Genomic DNA, 17,674 nt, shown 5'->3' with positions numbered 1-17,674 from the left:
GAGAAATGAAACAGCAAAAAAGAATACCATATGAAAGAAGTCTTGTTGTTAACCTTCCCTAAAATCCTCAAATTTTCACACCTTAAAAATAGGAATATTTTCAGAAGATTATTTTACACCAATAAAAGGTAAACCAGAAGCTTCATTTCTGTTTTATTTTGAGGAATAACCTATATTAAATACTGCAGTGAAGAAGAAGAATCAAAGATTAACATTAAGCCACACTGCACTGAAGAGTTTGAGTTTCTTTTAATTTGTCATAAATTCGTATGTGTTTAAGTCTTATTTAAAAGTGTATCTATATATATAAAAGCCTAAGTGACCATTACAACCAGTCGACTGGTTGCTATGATGTGCACTGACTACCAGGGGGCAGACGCTCAATGCAGGAGCTGCCCCCTGGTGGTCAGTGCGCTCCCACAGCCAACCTCCCGCCATCCCTCCCTCTGGCCCGGCCAGCCCCGATCGATCGATCGATCGATCTGATCGGCCCTGATCGCTGGCCAGGCTGAGGGACCTCACCCATGCACGAATTTGTGCACCAGGCCTCTAGTTTTATGTAATAGAGTCAAATTGATTTTTAATTTGCTTTTTTGATATTTTAAAATGATCTTTCTATAAAAACATAGGTAAGTAGAAACTTTAGATTCTCCCTTCAGAACTAAGGAAAATCTATCTGTGAGAGTTTAAGATTAGATGTAGGCACATTATTCAGCTGGCAGTAGCTTATGTAAATAACAGGAATTAGAAAATAGACAACTATGAAAGCATATGCATAAAATGATTATTTTCACAATATTGTTTATATAGTAAAAAATTGAAAACAAGCTAAATGTACAATAGAGAATTAAATAAACTTATCATGGATAGAACTATAAAGTAGTCCTACATTGCTAGTAAGAATGATAATAAAAGTATATTTCTGGGGTTTTGGGTGGAAGGTTGGGTACACAAGTCTTATCATTTGCCCCTCTTTCCTTAGGATAATGACCAATAGAAAATTACTAGAGAAATGGGTATCAAAATAACAGTGTCATTACTAATTGGGCAAGCATCAATGACCCCCAGTGCAGGGCGCTCCTGTATCAGCTGGCTGGGAGAACAAGACTTGGGACTTGAAGCCAAAGTAGAGCCTCCTACTTCCCCTGAATAGAGACCTAAGTACTTGACTGTGGGGAGCGATGGATCACAAAACTGACTGAGTCCAGTTCCCCAGCTGGCTTCATGGACTACTGGCTTGTCTCACTGGCCCAAATACTACAGAACAGAGAAAATAAAAGAGGCAGGTGCTGGGCCTTGTCCTACGAGAGTTTACCACATGGAGACAGGAAGCTCAGAAGAGATTAAATGAGCACATCTCACAAAAGCTGACCTTTAACACTTTAAACCCTGCTCACTAGCAAAATATGGCCCAATGTTAGGCCTCACCAGAACAACTATATCTCCCTACTGAGAAGAGTGGGTGAGTGGAGAGAGAAAAACACAGAAGAATGTGTTTCCTCCAACACTCTCCAAGGAAGAAGAGAGTGGGAGAACAGTGCCCCTCCCTTCCCTCAAATACATTAACATGAAAAGACTATTCATGATATGTGATTATTGTGTTTTCCTATTTTCATTTATAAACTACAACATACTTTAAACACATTCTTTATATCCTTATTTCCTATCATTAGCATTAATTACTTGTACACTTAAAAATAAATATAAAAAAGTCTAACATTAGAGGAAGCTAGTGAAATTCTTTGTACTATATTTGCAATTCCTCGGTAATTTCTAAATTATTTCAAGATACAAAGTTAAAAATATACCAGCTTTGCAAACACTATAAGATTGTGGAGAAAACATTTGATGTCATAAACATTTTTAGACAAATTGGCTTTATGTATACCAAGATACAGTAGTAGGTATGGAATTTACCCACTATCTTGAAATAACTAAAAAATTGGATTACATATGTGAAACAATGTTTTTGTCAAGACATTGGAAAACAGGCAATGAAGGAGACTGACCTCTGAGAGATGGGAAACAATTTAGATGAGCCCAACAATTATCCCAGCTTTCTGCATGGGGAGAGTTTTCAGGCTGTGGCACAGGGAGAGGGGCCCAGGTGGAGCCTTGGTGGTCTCCCTGAGTGGAAGAGATGGAGCTGGGAGTTCAGGGAGACCAAGGTGACTAGATTTCACAGGGCAGAATACTGGAAAGGAGAAAGCTGCACAGAAAAAAAAATTCCAGAGCTCTCTAAATCAGTCAGCTGGGTACCAAACAGAACATTCATAGGAAGAAACTACCCCAGGCCGGAAAAAGACTCACCCTAAAGGATTGGAAGGAACAATCCTCAGAGGTCACACAGAGCTGAAAATAGTGCCTGTTCCCACAAGCCAGACTGAAAAATTCATAACTCCCAGGGCTTTGGGTAGAATACACAAGGATGTTTTGCCTCAGTAGTAAGGAATAATTAACCCTAGATGGAATCCTACTCCAGACCCACCTCACAAACCATAAAAACAAGTAACTTAAATGTGTCCCAGAACAAAGCTCAATAATATTTATAGGATTATAAAATATCCAGGACCCAACAATGCCTGTCATCAAATAAAAAATTCTTAGGCATGCAGAGAAGTGGGAAAATAAAACTTATACTGAGGAGATAAATTGATCAATTGATAAATTGAAACTGACCTAAAGCTGACAGATATTAATTAGAATTAGCAGAGATGGACATTAAAAGCTATCATAACTGTATTACATAAATTCAAGAAGCTAAAGGGAAGGCTAAGCATGTTAAGTGGTAACATGGAAGATGAAAATCAAACTTATGGAGAAATAACCAACAATGTCTGAGATTGAATTAAAGATTAGACACTATAGAAGAAAGACTAGTGAGCTTGATGACAGCCTTATATATGTGCAATAGGAATCTTTGATGACAAATGGGAGAAACCTGGGAAACAGAAAAATTATTTGAGGAAACAATAGCCAAAAATGTTCCAAATTTGATGAAAACTATGAACCACATACCCAATAAGCACAACAAACTCTAAACACAAGAAACATAAAGAATGCTATATCCAGACATGCCATAAATCAAATTGCTCATAACCAATGATAAAGAGAAACTCTTGAAAGAAACCAGAGAAAGAAGACAAGTTATGTACAGAGGAACAAAGATAAAAATTATATTAGTTATTTTTCTTTGGAAACAATGCAAGTAAAGAGTGGAGCAACATCTTTAAATAACCGAAATTAAAAAACCAAACCTGTGCTAGAGTCTTGCGGGAGTCCCAAGGGTTGCTCAAATCAGAGTTGTTGGGTTTTTCTTAGGCTGGTGTGGGAAGACACAGTCAGTGGGAGTGGCCACTTCTTACGGCTGAAGGCTCAGGGATTCTGCCCAGCTTAAAAACAAAACAAAACAAAACTAAAACTTGTCAACCTAGAATTCTATACCTAGCAAAGACACTTTTTAAACTGAAGGTGAAATAAAACCTTTTTCAGACATACAAACAGTGAAAGAATCCATTGCCAGTAGAACTGCACTATAAGCAATGTTAAAGGAAGTTCTTTGGGCAGAAGGAAAATGACACAAGATGGAAATATAACTCTAAGCACAAGAACAAACAGTATCTGAGGTGTTAACTTCATGGCTCACTAGTAAGATTTTAAAATTACTTAGTACCATATGGATTTCACTTATATGTGGAATCTAATGAACAAAATAAACTAACCAAGTGGAGATAGACTCATGGATATAGAGAACAGACTGACAGCTGTTAGAGGGGAGGGGGTTGGGGGCTGGGTGAGAAAGGTGAAGGGATTAAGCAAAGGAAAAAAAAGGAAGATTCATGGATACAGGCAACACTATGGTAATTGCCAGAGGGAAGGAGGGAAGGGGAAGGTAGAAGAGGGTAAAGGGGGAAAAATGATGATGGAAGGAGACTTGACTTGGGATGGTGAACACACAATACAATAGACAGATGATATATTATAGAATTGTATACCTGAAACCTATATGATTTTTTTCTTTTATTTTTTTATTGTCTAAAGTTTTACATATGTCTCCTTTTTCCCCATTTGACCCCTGCCCCCGCCCAGCCATTCCCACTCTGGGCAAGCCCCCACCGCCCCAGTGTCTGTGTCCATTGGTTATGCTAATCTGCATGCATACAAGTCCTTTGGTTGGTCTCTAACCACCCCCCTCCCTTACCATTTGTCTCTGGATCTATTCTTGTTCATCAAATTATGTTGATCATTATATCCCACATATGAGTGTGATCATGTGATATTTATCTTTCTCTGACTGGCTTATTTCACTTGGCATAATGCTCTCCAGTTCCATCCATGCTGTTGCAAATGGTAAAAGTTCCTTCTTTTTTTTTTATAGTGGCACAGTATTCCATTGTGTAGATGTACCACAGTTTTTTAATCCATTCATCTGCTGATGGGCTCTTAGGCTGTTTCCAAATCTTAGCTATTGTAAATTGTGCTGCTATGAACATAGGGGTGCATATATCTTTTCTGATTGGTGTTTTTGGTTTCTTGGGATATAGTGCTAGAAGTGGGATTACTGGATCAAATGGGAGTTCCATTTTTAACTTTTTGAGGAAACTCCAACCTGTCTTCCATAGTGGCTGCACCAGTCTGCATTCCCACCAGCAGTGCAGGAGGGTTCCCTTTTCTCCGCATCCTCGCCAGCACCTGTCGTTTGTTGATTTGTTGATGATAGCCATTCTGACAGGGGTGAGATGGTATCTCATTGTTGTTTTGATTTGCGTCTCTCGGATGATTAGTGACTTTGAGCATGTTTTCATATGTCTCTGGGCCTTCTGTATGTCCTCTTTCAAAAAGCGTCTATTTAGATCATTTGCCCATTTAAAACCTATATAATTTTATTATTCAATGCCACCCCAATAAATTCAACTTTTAAAAGAAAAATAAATAAATCTCGTTAAAAGACATTTGGCTGCTTGAAAAAGAATAATAACAATGTAGTATAGGGTTTGCAAGCTATACTGAGGTAAAGTGTATGACAAACACAATAGCACAAAGGCTGGGGTGAAGACATGGAACCAGTCTGTTGTAAAGTTCTCACACTGTGTGTGAGGTGGCATGATTCCACTCGAAGGCAGATGTGATCAGTGAAAAAGTGGACCATGTGCTTTCTGTTGGGACAGTAATAGGAGAACAGATGGGAGGGAGGAAGATACAGGTCAGGAGCATCCATGGTCAGAGCTGCTGGGAAGGGACTGAGCAGGAGGTGGTTGGGCAGCACTGCAGGGCAGGGGAAGTGGGAGGAGACCAAAGCCAGCCTTGAACAAACTATGGTTTCTAAGACTTAAAACTGAACTTGAGAATGGCAAAGGGGTCCATTTCAGAATCCCTCCTCATGGGCTCCACCTTTAACATGCATGTGGATTATTCAAGAACATAACCAAATAAACTTCCATATTCCCAGAGGGTGCCATATTCCATTGGATATTTTTGAGGTCAAATACCATAATGTCATAAGGTAAGGCATTCAGATTGAGGGACTGTTTGTAGGACGAGGAACTGGAGAGAATAAACACAGTGAAAGGAAGGCATGATCCAAAGTCAGAGCCCATATTGAAAAGGCCATATTTCATGAAATACATTTTAATCAAGAGCAGGTTTCCAAACATACAGTGAAATAACACAAAGAAGCCCACAATCTCCTCTTGATATGCTGGGTTTCCCCACACAAAATATCACATCTAGCTGGGAGCACAGAAGAGAGCCTGATCTCCACTTCACTGGTGAAAACTCCAAGCACACAGACAATGATCTGTCCCAAGAGCTGATCAATAATCAGAATCAGGTGTAAGACCCAGGCTTCTTGACTTGTGATTCAAAGTTCTAGCTAATTTTAAATGAGTGGATCTTTGAAAAATTTTAATTAAGTATAATATCTAGGCAGGTAAATGAACAAATACAGGATCAGAAACTAAACACACCAATATAACTAGCAGCCAGACCAAGAAAAAGAATAATCCCCACCCAGAAGTCCCCTCTGGCCCCTTTTTAGTCACCATCCCCCCAAAGTAATCACTATCCTGACTCTTTTTTAAAAATATGTTTTTATTGCTCTAGCTGGTTTGGTTCAGTGGATACAGCATCGGCCTGCGGACCAAAGGGTCCTGGGTTCGATTCCAGTCAAGGGCACATACCTCGGTTGTAGGTTCCTCCCTGACCTGGGCCTTGGTTGGGGCTTGTGCAAGAGAAAGAGATAGAAACATTGACGGGAGAGAATCAATATCGGTCAGCTGCCTCCTGCATGCCCTCTACTGGGAATTGAGCCAGAAACCCGTGCATGTGCCCTAACTGGGAATCAAACCTGTGACCTTTTGGTGCATGGGTCAATGCTCAACCACTAAACAACACCGGCTGGGCTATCCCGACTTCTAAGAATATAGAATACTTTTGCCTGTTTTTGTACTTTCTAGAAATGGAACAATAAAATACCTTTTTTTTTTGCTTCTGGTTACGTTAGCTAAGCATCATTTTTGTAATGTTCATTCAAATTATTGCACATTCATATAGGTTGTTCATTCTCATTGCTGTATAGTAATCCCATGACTTAATTACACCATAATCCATGTACTCTACTGAATGCCAAGGGCATTTGAGTAGTTTCCAGTAAAGAGCTACTACAAAGAATGCTGTCATGATAATTCCTTTAGGTGCCTTTTGATAAATATATGCACACAGTTTTGTTGGAGATACATTCAGGACTGGAATTGCCGAGTCTTAGGGCATGTATATGTTAAGCTTTAGTATGTATTGTAATTTTCACATTTAAATTTTGGGTATCAGAGGTTAAAAATCCCCTGCCTATGAAATTTTGAGTTTATTTATATCTGGGCATTCATCTCATATTGCTGAATAATTGCTTCTCTTCTCAGCTAGGTCATTGAGGAGAGGATCATGACTTGAACATCCGTGTATGTTGTGATGCTGGGTACTTGGCACTGGATTAGAGAACCTGTTATGTAAATACTTCCTTATTCAAATGTACAAAGAAAAGCATAGACATGGTTCTGCTTCCAGGAAAGAGTCACTGACTTAGACACACATGGAAAAAGACACAAGGTTTAAGAACTTGAGAACAGAGATCATGGATCATACATCTTTGTATCCTTCCCAGTATCTAATATAGTTCCTTCCTTACACATAGCAGGTGCTCAATAAATATTTGCCAAATGAATGGAATCAAGATAGGAATGATTGTCACTTATATAACATGTAGCTCAAATGCCAAGTGCATTTTGAGATGGGGAAATAAGATGAATATAGAATTGGGTAAGAGTTGCAGGAAAGCATGCATCAATCTAATTCTTGGAAAACATTTATATGAAGAAAGCAATGAAGTTTTTTATTAAATTTTTGTCCACTTTTCACAGACAGAGAAATCCTGGATCTCTTGCCCTGACCCTAAACAACGTAAAACTGAAGAACAGACATGTTTTAGGTTAAACTTTATTCCTCAATAACTACCTGCAGCAGGAGAAGCATGTGAAAAGTTTCATTAACACCAAAGACAAGTGTATCTCTCTCAGACACCCCAACTTCAATGACTCAAGGTAAGACCTGGAGTGGTATGGGGGACACAGGCTTTGGTTCCTAGGGATGAAGGCTGACCTCTGTCTATGCAGTCACAACGTTCATAAAGGCGGGGGTAAGTCCCAGAAACAAAAATGAGACGCTGAGGTTTTGCTGAAAAGGCGAGCCTCTGAACTTGGCAGCGCCTGGCGTCCCTCAGTCCCACGCTGCCTCGGAGCGCATCTCACCGACGTGTGCATTTCTGCTGAGGGCGGCACAAAGGAAGCCTCTTTTGTCCATTTCAAAACCAGATCGAGTGAAATCAAAACCTCTGCAGCTTATGCTCATGGCATGTTTTGACATCTCTCAGGAAATCACATTTCTGCCAAGGAAAAGCCAACAGTTTCTGGTTGGGACCCAAAGGACTTTTCAAACTTCTCAAGCAAGAGAGTCATCTGAGGTTCCTAACCCACTCTGTAAACCGCAGCATCTCCCTTCCTGAAACTCAGAAAAGGCCAAGCATATTTTCTAAACAGACAAGGCGCTCAAAGTGGAATGTGACAGCGATCCTGCAGGAAAGGGCCGCTGAAGTCGGCCGTGCCAAACCCAGTCTCGCGTGGGCTTTAGAGAGGAAGGAAAAGAAGGGAAAGGGATGAGGGTGGGAAGATGGTGGGGTGGGTGAAGAGAAAGAACAAGAAGGCTAGGGAAGAGCTGGGAAGGTCAGACGCAAAGAAGAAAATGAGCGTTATTGAGCACTTACTCTGTGCCAGGTTTTTCATGTAAAGAATCTCAACTGATCCTTAAGCAACTCTACAAGATAGGTGATGCCATTCCTATTTTTTCTGGGCAAGAAAATTAATGCTCGCCTAAAATCACATGGCCAGTGCCCCTTCCCTCTGGGCTTCGCTCTGGCCACACTACCTTCCAAGAGCAAAGAGTCCCAGGGCGAGGGCATGTGCCTCCTCAGAGCGTGTGCCCCACTAGACAGTGCTCGGGGTGCCTGGAGCCCCGGAACTCCCTGCCTGGATGGTCCCGGCTTCTTTCAAAGCCCACAGAGAGCTCTTTCCCTGGGCCCATGCTCCTGAGGGTGCTGGGATGTTGACGTGTGAATGCTCAGGTCTCGGGGTGACCAGGGTTCATGGGCTAGTTGTCTTCTCACGAGCACGTGAGGCCTCTTGTGATGCAGGACAGAGCTTGTGGGGAGAGAAGGAGGGTCAGGCCTGGGCAGGGGAGGCGGCTGGAGGCCACGTCTCCTCACTCCGTCACATCAGAGCAGAACTCCAAGGGGTCTGAGGTTTGAAACCAAAGCTGGCCTACCAGGTCACTATGAAGGCATATTTGTCAAGTATATATGCAGCACATATATTTAAGTTTGTTATTTATATGTATGCATTTTACAACTTTAATATTGAGACATACATTAGGGCCTTCATCTGTGCTCCTGCCCGGGGCCTGCAAATGCTGGGGGTGGGCCTGCCGGCAGGAGTGGAGCTGGTGGGACTCAGCTCTGTCCTCTGCCAAGGGCGAGTGCTTTCGACTGCCCCACAGAGAAGTCAGGGGCAGGAACAGAGCTAAGTATTTTATGGAAATTATCTTACTTTATAGAGATCATTCCTGACAATTTCCCATCACAGGTCCTGAGCTGCTGTGGATGTGCTGTGGGAGGAGCCAACCCCAACCCCCCCACTCTTCCCCCCCTCCATCCCCCCCAACCCTACCCCCCACCGGGCCCAGCTCCCTCCTTTGGGTCATGAAGGGCCTGGATAACCTCAGGGCTCATTCAACTTGAAGATACTAAGAGTCTAAAAAATAATAAAACCTGTTTCCTAACTTTACTGAGATTATCAGCAAAGGTCTTTTAAGATTGTGAAGTGCTTTAAAGAATAATAGCAGTAAACCCTACATAATAAAACCCTAATATGCAAATCAACCAAACAATGGATCTACCAGTAGAATGACCAGTGGAATAACCGGTCACTGTGACGCACACTGACCACCAGAGGGCAGATGCTCAATGCAGGAGCTACCTCCTCTGGTGGTCAGTGCGCTCCCACAGGGGGAACGCTGCTCAGCCAGAAGCAGAGCTCACCGCTGATGAGTTCAGCAGTGGTGGTGGGAGCCTCTCCTACCTCCGTTGCAGGCGGGCAGTAAGGAGGGAGGGGTCCCGAACTGTGAGAGCCCCGGACTGTGAGAGGGATGTCTGACTGCCAGCTTAGGCAGGGGGCATCAGGCCTAAGCCAGCAGGAGAACATCTACCGAGGAATCCTGGACTGTAAGAGGGCACAGGCCCGGCTGAGGGGATCCACCCATGCACCAGGCCTCTAGTAATAATATAAAGACTGGGGTGAGGGGAATAAAATGGATGAATTGAGCAGACATGAGGGCCTGGCAGGTGACTGGCAAACAATGGGCAGAGGCCAGGGGCAGCAGTAAGAGGAAAGGGTGGGACACTGGACATCTCCGAGCCACGGAAACAAGAGGCAAAGGAAAGCGAATGCGTGGCCAGCAGGGCATGGTCCCACAAAGCAGCCAGTCTGATGTGGCTCCCACCTGTTCCCTTTGTCTCCTGAAGGAGAGGGGCAGGAGGCATGGGGCAGACCCTGGCCACCCAGAGCCCAGGCTGGGGGAGAGGGCAGGGGCCAGGTCCAGGGTAGGGTGGGACCCTGACTGGCTCACCAGGGGCCTGTTAGATAGGGATCGTCCTATGATGGGCCTGGGAGCAGTCTTCCTGCTCTGAACCTCCATTACCCTCTTCTTCTCTCGCCCTTGCTCTCCATAGAGAGTCCTGCTTCTCTCTTCGTGCATGAAGTCCAATCAGCTCTCGCCTATCGATTAGGCTGAAGACGCAGATTGGAGCTGAGCTCCTTCCTGGGGGCCATGTCTCCCTAGGGAGACACATTGGTCTCTCGTGCCCTACTCTGACCACTGAATCAAGCTTGGGTGAGATGGAACCCACCTCATGTAACCCAGTCTCATTGCTTAGGTCCCCCACCGGCCTGCGTCCTGCCTCTCAGGAATGCCAGAGAGGGGTGAGGCATGAGAACCAGGGAGTGGAAGGAGGCTGGCTCTAAACCGTTCTGAGCCTCAGTTTTGCTCACCCACAAAATGGGGAGAGTAATTTTTTTCTCCTATAGTGTTGTGATGAGGCCAGGATAAAAAAAAAAAATATTCAAATGTCTAGTCTGGGGCCCAGTCTCAAATGGGAACTCCTTTAATATGATTGCGTATTTTAAGCACAAACTGCAAAGGAAACCTTCCATCTCGAGTCTAGTCCTGCCCCTTGAGAGGTTTCTCTGTGACTTCGATGAACCATACAATTTAGCACTGAATTATACATGCATTTCAGTTCTGAATATTAAGTCAATATTGCCTTTGAGAAACTAAATAACATCATGCGCGTGGATTTTCTCTCTCTGCACTGTCTGAAGTCACTTATACTTCTGTGTCTCCCACAGAGCAATCGGGATAAGCGGCAGGTGGCTGACACCCGGCCTCTAGACATAGGCCCTTGGCCTCCCAGTGGTTCTTACATCTCACCATCCACCCTCCTCCACTGAGCTTGTGCATCTGAGCGTTATTAGTAGAGAAGAGCCGGACAAATACCCCGTGTAGGAGGCAGGAAGTCAGGATTCGTGTCGGGGGAGAAACACTCCTGGCTCAAGTGGGGCAGGACCCAGCCTTTTCTCAAGCAGCACCCACCCCTGGGCTGCAGCCTTTACTAAGGCAGCTGAGTCAGACCCCACTGACACGGAGCAACCTGGAGGATTAGCGCAAAACCTGGAGGACGTGCAGGCAAAACCCTTGGTTATAATAGAGACAAAGGCCGACTTAGAGGATCTGCTATGCAGAGGGTCTGTTTGACACGCTGTGGGCCTCCAAAATGAGTAAGATGTTGTATAGTCCCTGTGCTCGGTGGGGCAGCGGGGGGGGGGAAGGAGGGGGCTGGGGTCAGGATATAGGATAACAGTTGATAGGACAGAGAGGTAAGTCTGAGGTCACCAGGTATGGCTGTGTAGGTGTTCACTCCACAAGCCCAGGCTCCAGTCACCTGGAACGGTGTGTACTGAGGCTACGTAGTAGTCCCTGGGTAAGGGCTGTGCACAGAGGGGTCGAGAAATGTAAATGAGAGAGCCATTGTCTCTGGCTGTGTGTGTGTGTGTGTGTGTGTGTGTGTGTGTGTGTGGCATAGGGGAGATAGATATCAATATTTATTTCATCAAAACCTCCTCTAGGCCATAGCCAGTTTGGCTCAGTGGATAGAGCATCAGCCCACAGATTGAAGGTTCTAGGTTCAATTCAGGTCAAGAGCACATACTTTGGTTGCAGGCTCGATCCACGGCCCTGGTCAGGGCAAGTGCGGGAGGAAACCAATTGATGTTTTTCTCTCTCCCCCTTGCTTCCACTCTCCCTAAAAGTCAATGGAAAAATATCCTTGGGTGAGAATTAACTACAGAAAACCTCCTCTAGACCTTCATTCTATACCTCCCTCCTCTTTCTTTGGCAAAAATTTCCACTTTTTGACAGAGCATAATTTCTAGAATAATTCTTGGCCCTGTAATTCTTTGACATGCATAAGACTTGGCAGAGTCACAGTAAAATGAGGTCATTTCACAAAACCCTGCAATGATGAAACCTGTGCTTTCTGTATGGGCAGCAGGAGGAGTGGGGGAGGGGAGAGTCACCCGTGTGTCACTGCAAAGATGCGCTGGGAGCGTGGCTGTGGTGAGGATGCAGAAGGGAGACTTCACTTTGGTCTGTTTGAAGCTTTTCTGTTGTCGGGGTGCAGGGGTCTGCCTGACCTAAGGCAAACCGAGAGGAGAGTGTGGGTAAGTGTGGGTGATGGAAAGGACTGAGGGCACCAGCGTTGGAGTTTTGTTCAGCCCCTAATGTTAGTAACGTAGATCAAGTCATGTCTCTGCTTTAGCTTTTTTGTCATTGACATGGGATTGATGCGTGTCTACCCCTGGGTGTCAAGATAAATATGATAAAGTACCCGAGGAAAGCTAAAAGCTAAAAGTACAATAGCTAAAAGCACAATAGGAGTGAAAGCTAAAGTGCAATAGGGCTGTTCTTATTTTGCTGGGTTATTCCTTCTTGTGAGCTCTAATACCATCAACATGATACATGTGAAAAGACCAATAAATTCATCCGACCACTGCACATTAAGGGCCTACTATGTGCCAGGAATTGTATTAGCTACTGAGAATGTAAAGATGGATATTACATTTCTATTTTTAGATTTACTGAATCTTAAGTGTTTTTTTGCCCATGTGGGTTGAATTTATCTGACTTAACAAACTAATGGACATTCACTTCCACCTGACTTTGGAACCCAGACTTGTTATATAACTTAACACACATGCACTCATACATGCACGAGTGCGACATTTAACAACAATAATGATGTCATGTCAGGACCACCTCTCTGGCTGTGTGAGGCCACATTGCTCACTTTCCCTGAACCATTCATTTTTCCTGGAAGAGAAAACGGAGCCTACAAAGCCGTGCTCTGGCACCAGAATTCAGCCAGTTGCATTGGCAACTCTGAAAACAAAGACGGTGGAAGGAGATGAGGAAATGTGTGGGGACAGGGAGAAGAGAGACATGCAGCTTTTGCTCCGTGTTCTAGACAAACCCCCAGACTTCCTTGTGTAGGAATGCGGTGAAGCCAGTCAAGCCAGAAGTCAGTGCAGCCTGACCCGGATGAGGCCAGGATTTGCATCCAGCCAGGGAGGCCTGGAGGACAGATGACTGTCCAGAGTAGTTGCCAGGAGGGCCTGACCTCCCACTGGAGCCTGAGGGGCCCCAAGGCCAGGCTGGGGCACAGAGGGGTGGGGTAAGGGCTTGTCCTCCTGCAGGGCTCCTGACGTCCTAAAGACAGGGTTGAGCCTGTAACATTCAACCTTGAGACAGTTCAGCCAAGGCCCTCCATGTGGAGGCTGGGCCAGCTTCCCACTCTGAGTGCAGGTTGGTGCCTCCTGCCCCTCTCCCTTTCTGCCTCTTTGGTTAGGGACCCATGGGTGAGGATCTGTGATCTGAGGGCACAGAGGTAGAGCCTGCTGAGAGCTGAACACAGCAGCCAATGTGTCCTGAGTGGGTAGAAATCAAAAGGAAGGCAGCTAACACTTATTGGGTGACATTGCATTAAGCACCTTATACTGGGAGCGGGAGACGGTAAGGGTTATGCATTCTGAGATTAGCTAGGTTCAAATGCTGGTTCTGCTACTCAATTGCTGTGCGGCATTGAGCAAATTGCTTTACCTCTCTGGGCCTGGTTTCCTCACCTGACAACTGAGGAGCAGCAGTTGGGGTGTTTTGGGTTGAAACAGACTCTGGTTCACTGACACAAAGGGGACTTAGGGGCTAAAGCAGCTCACAGAATGAGGGGAGCTTCTGCAGGAAGCGGGGCTCAGAAAGCTCAGGCCCCAGAGTGATTCCAGGGATCCCAGAACTGAGCCAAAGTCATAGCTGGGGTGGGGATGAATCAGGTCCTCTCGCCAATCCAAACCCTGGGGACAGATCCCGACTGGCCTTTTGGGGTCACATGGCCACCCTTTGGTGGAGAGAGGATATGAGAACAGCCCCAGCAGGAGAGCGTGAAGGGCTGCCAGGGCCAAAAATATAAGAGGAATCCAGAGCGGCAGACAGGGACCCCATGATGGTCTGTGAGGGACAAATGAGACCAGACAGTAAAGCCCTTAGTGTGGTGCCTTGTCCCACTTAAGGGGCCAACCATATTCAGATGCCCTAACTATTATCTTAATCCTCAACAACTCTGTGGAGGATTACCCCATTTTCTGGATGGGAAACTAGGACTCGAACTGGTGAGAAGAGTTGCCCAAGGTTGCCTAAGTGCCAGGCAAGACTCTGACCCCAGCGTTGCCAGAGAGCCCACTACACAAATTGCAAAGACCCGTGAAAACGAAAACAAGGAACCCCTGTTCAAAAGCAGAAAAACAACCATTAAAGAAACTAAAAGATAAAGCCTTTTCCTTTCTTTCAGCATCTCTTTCTCCCTCTCTCGTCCTCTCTCACTCTCTCATCTTGGTGTTTTTTATTTGCTATTTAATGTCCTAAGTAAAGAACAATTTTAAATGTAAACTATTAGCACTCATTTGACTGGTCTTTATAGGTGCAATGCCAGTTTTAAATTCAGACAAGCATTTAACTTCCATGTGGAATCACCAAAGCACCCAGCCCTTCTCAACGTGAGGGGTTGGCGAACTCAGATGGAAGTACCAGGAGTAAGAAAGGCTCCGATAGAGTTCCTTGGATGCCCATGCTTCTTCAAACGTCATTGCCTTTTTCTACATTGGAAGCAAGTTCTGATTTGGTTAGAAAGTGTGGCCTTGGGGTTTTCAGTGTTATACACCTAACACACTTACCTTGTACTCATGTTGAGCTTCGAGTTCCCATGCATCGTGGGTCCTCTGTATTCACGGGGCACGTCAAATGCTATATGCACATGGAGCAGCTGACACACATGTTGATATATCCCATGCTCACATCTCCTCTGCTCGAGGGCATTCCCTGCTGACCTTCAGACCGCACTTGCAAAACATGAGTTGAAAGATAGAATTATTAAGAGTGGGGAGCAGCCACAGTGTTTGGACAGGTTCAAGCCTCAGACTAATGAGAGGGCACAGTCCTCTCGTGGCCACGTGCAAGTCCCAGCTTGGAGGGCAGAGCTCTCCCAGCACAATTAGAGGCAACAGCTATAGTTGTAAGCTTGAACCTATGGTCCGAACACGTGGCCCCACGTGCTTGAGTGATGTGGGCTTGATAGAGTTCAGGTGCATGTAATTGAGTAGGATAAACCCAAGAGAATGTTGTAAACATCTTGACCATGCCCTTACTTTGCCTCGTGGCATCTTACTATAAAATAAAAACACAGCTTCTAGTCCATGGCGCTGTCACTAGCTCTCCATCAGAGAGGACAGCATCCCACCCAGACCCAGCTTTCTTCTCTTGTTTGTCTTTTCTCAATCCTTCACCGCCCCCTCTCAGGCTCACCGAACCTGGCTGAGCTGGCGCGGCACATAAGGTGCCCCACGTGGGCCTGAGTATGCCATGGCCGTGCCGGCTCGCCACAATTAAGCACTTCAGGACAGTGACAGCAGAGCATTAGACCTAGGGTGGGCCCCTCTGAGCCAGTCCTGCTCATCTCAGAGCCTTGGCTTTCAGAACACAGGCACCCCTGACCCCAAGAGTCAACAAGCCCCTTTCTCAGCTGGGTTTGCTTTTTGCTCTACTAAGGCCCTCGGAGCTGAGGGAAGCCTGGGCTAAGGGGAACCAGCAGGGGGAGGAATGTGTGCCCAGGAAGCTGGGGCAGGGGCCTGGGTGCAGGACCAGGGCAGTCCCTCATAGGCCGTGGTGTCCACGCCAAGCACAGTATGGGGCGGGCCAGACACAGGATGCAGCCGAATCCTTGCTCTCTGAGTGGACAGCTCAGTTGTATATGCGCAGCTAGGCCCACGGAGCCTGAAGGGTGAAAGGACAGGGGTGTGACAGGCAGCCACATCACACAAGGGCCTTCAGGCGGCAGGTGGCCCCATATGAGCTCTCCGGGGAATACTGAGCACTCACAGGCTTGTCCTGGGCCCAGAGCTCAGCTGGCTGCCCTGCCAGCCTCCCTTTCCCAGGAGCCCAGGTCCAGCTCTGTGGGCTGAGCTGCCTGTCTCCCAGAGCATCAGGCTCTGTCAGCTGGGATCCCTCCCTCCCCCATCCCCAACCTCCTTGGGGCGATTTCCAGAGGTGAGAGGAGAGTCTCCCCCTCCCCACAAATCTCTACCTTACCTGGTGCTTCCTGGGGATTCAACTGGCAACCCAGCCTGGTGCTTTTTGGGTGAGAGCCCCTGGAGCGACCAGCAGGCCCCTGGATGGGGGTGAGGGTGTGCCAGGCAGAGCAAACAGGCATTCCCCCTTTGACCCCAAAGGAAAGAGTGAAGAGGCCTCGGATTTGTTTTCCGTTTCAAAGAGCCAACAAGGACATTGACTTTGTGACTGTTCTTCTCTGCAAAACCGAGATGATGCTCTGCATTTCCAGAGGAGGGAGGGGGAGGGATCAAATGAGAAGAACCCATAATGGCCATAAAGCCCTTTGACATCCCAGCTCTGCCAACGACTGTCTGCAGGACCTGTGGCCGCCCTGCCCGGCCTCCACTCCCGCCTCTGCGAAGTGGGCTGGGTGCCCTGCAGCCCCTGTGAGCATCACGGCTGAATGGGACGCCCCCATAATGGAGGCATTGCATCGCTCCTATTGTCAGAGAGGGGATTCAGAAGCTCCCGAAAAACAGACTTGCCTCCTTTTAAGAAAACAATTGATAGAGACAATAACCTTTGTCCTCACCAGTTTCAGTATTTTTACTTGAAAAAGCCATTGTATAAAAGAAAAAAAAAAGATTTGACCCACAAATATTTCATTTTACCAACTCTGCCCTGGGGAAACTTCTTGGTCAACACCCTCCTCCCTTCTAAACTAGGGGAGCTCTGAGCTCTCCCTCGGTCTCTGGAGAGCCTCTGTCTTCAAGGCAGACTTGGCCCCACCCAGCCCTGCAGTAAATCCTTGCTACTCCAGGAGCCCAGGGGGGCGGGTGGGAGTGGCAGCATGAGGGTTGGTGTGGCTGAGAAGGCATCTGGCGCATTACCTTTTAGGATTGGAGGCACCTAATAAACCTCCCTCCTCTGCCCACACAGAAACACCACATACCTTGCAGTTAAAGCCACGCTCCCATGCTCCTTTCCTGCTGCTTGCTCTCAAGTGTGTGCTTGGGGCCAGAATAGCCTGCATTCTCCGTGGGCAGGTCTGCATAGTCCAACTGCGGCAGTAGCAGAGTAAATATTTTGAGAGCTGCAATTTGGAACCATCTGCAGTGAAGTCACCTCTCTGGCTTGGGTCAGAAAGTAAGAAGAAAACCCCGCTTTCCTGAGCACCGTCTCCATTTCCCATTCAGGCCCTGGAAACATGCAGCGCTGGTGGATGCTGGGCTAGACCAGGTGCAGGGTATTGTCGTCTAATAAAGTACATATTTAAGTGTTGCCTGCCCCGCCCTGCCCCTTGGGACCCAGCAGCACACAGGGCTATCTCATTAAGGGGCTGTGGAAGATGGAGAAGTGGAGGCCA

At 46.2% G+C, this 17,674-nt stretch overlaps 1 long non-coding RNA gene across 1 annotated transcript; it reads right to left on the bottom strand.

The window, feature by feature from the left end:
* Window positions 1–3,259: 3,259 nt before the first annotated feature.
* LOC307098850 lies at window positions 3,260–16,858 on the bottom strand. Its single transcript, XR_013813475.1, has 3 exons — window positions 16,348–16,858; window positions 14,937–15,101; window positions 3,260–3,392 (listed from the first exon to the last, which is right to left on the bottom strand). It is a non-coding gene; the product is annotated as an uncharacterized lncRNA (long non-coding RNA).
* Between the last annotated feature and the right edge of the window lie 816 nt (window positions 16,859–17,674).

Source organism: Cnephaeus nilssonii (genome assembly GCF_951640355.1).
Source record: "Cnephaeus nilssonii genome assembly, chromosome: 4".
In the NCBI taxonomy this organism is placed as follows: Eukaryota; Metazoa; Chordata; class Mammalia; order Chiroptera; family Vespertilionidae; genus Cnephaeus; species Cnephaeus nilssonii.
The sequence above is the reverse complement of the archived record's forward strand: the minus strand, read 5'-3'. Positions and strand labels throughout refer to the sequence as shown.